At 49.4% G+C, this 1,415-nt stretch overlaps 1 protein-coding gene, 1 long non-coding RNA gene and 1 pseudogene across 3 annotated transcripts in view; 1 reads left to right on the forward strand and 2 right to left on the reverse strand.

Annotated features, from left to right (window-relative positions):
* Positions 1 to 1,415, forward strand: part of CLDN10 (claudin 10) — a 167,823-nt gene that overhangs the window by 76,723 nt on the left and 89,685 nt on the right. The gene's annotated exons all lie outside the window — the stretch shown is intronic.
* Positions 1 to 1,415, reverse strand: part of LOC119473423 — a 27,397-nt gene that overhangs the window by 24,253 nt on the left and 1,729 nt on the right. The window lies entirely within an intron of this gene.
* On the reverse strand, positions 54 to 1,050 carry LOC108314612 (annotated as a pseudogene).

The following is a 1,415-nucleotide window of genomic DNA, read 5'->3' on the forward strand; positions in this document are numbered from 1 at the left end:
AAAAAAAAAAAAAAAAAAAAGACTGAGTACCCTGCCCGATAGGCACACTGTTGCTACCGGGCCGCCTCGTACAGAGAATTCCTCTTGGCTGCCAAGCTTGGGACAACTCACGTTCATGCCCCTAAAGGTAGCCCTCTCCAGCAGTGGGGACTGGGTCTGCAGGGGGCTCCCGTCCCGCCCCTGATAGGAAGTGGAAGCTGTGGCTGCAGATCCTGAGGTCGGCACCAGGTGTCTATCACAGGGATGGAGAGAGGCGGAGGTGCGGTGACTGGCCATGGCTGTGTTCTAGACCTGTGGCAGCTGGGACAGGGTCTGCTCTGCGTCATTATCCATGGAGGCAGCTGCAGCCGCCACGGCCTCATGGGACCCGGCAGCACCCACCGTAGCGCTTGCAGTGGGCATCCAGCGCTCTGTAAGTGTTGTAATACAATGAATCCCCGTAGCTCATGGTGTAAGGCGTAATGCTCCGGATTGCTCCTTATATTGCTCAGTCAAGTCCACCACGCGGCCTGAACGATCTATCCGACACTCTTTGGAACGGTGCCCGTCTTTCCCGCACCGATAGCAGCCACTCTGGTCTCCCATCGCGGGCGCAGCCCTAAGCCGGCTGGTGGACAAACTGCACGTGCATTCATTTGCCTTGAAACCTATGTTATCAAGGCCCCTGATGGCCTTCACTGCCTCCTCTGCCCGCTCCATGTGTACGAAGGCATAATCTTTCATGATATCACATTGGATGACCGGCCCATGTTCCTCAAACTTGGCTGGAAGCTCCTTTTTGATGCAGGTCCGACTGAGGTTGCCCACATGCAACTTTGTTGAGGTTTTGCCCTTACTCTTACTGGCTTCCACGCCGATGTTCACCCTGTGAAGATTGTAATGGTGCAGGCTTCATACGGCATCTTTTGCTGCAGTTTTATCTTCTATGTGCACAAAGCCATAATTCTTAATGATGTCACAATCCAGTACCTTCCCATACTGCTCAAAAAGAGAGCAGATCTCCTGCTCTGTGGCTTCCTGGGGCAGGTTTCCAATGAACAGCTTCACCATCCTGACAAGAGCCCGCACAGGAATCAGCAGGGCCTCCTCGTGGCACCAAGGCTTCTGACAAAACACTAAAAATCACAGGTAGGGTCTTTAAGACCATCTAATCTGGCCTCATCATCTGACAGATGAACAAACATGAAACCTCATCATAAGATCACACAATTTGATGGCTTTTTGTGTAATTTTCTATCTTTCTGCCAGCAATCTCCCCTTCTCCCCTCCACCCCTACCATAAAAAACTAACTGCTTGGTAAAATGAATATTTCATTTTAGGGATGCAAAACCCAAATTGTGTAATTAATCCTCCCTTTCTTGTCTTCTCAATATATTTATTTATAATTTAATTTTTTTTTTTTTTTTTTTTTTTT

The sequence above is a fragment of the Cebus imitator genome, unplaced genomic scaffold (assembly GCF_001604975.1).
Source record: "Cebus imitator isolate Cc_AM_T3 unplaced genomic scaffold, Cebus_imitator-1.0 Scaffold158, whole genome shotgun sequence".
Lineage (NCBI taxonomy): Eukaryota > Metazoa > Chordata > Mammalia > Primates > Cebidae > Cebus > Cebus imitator.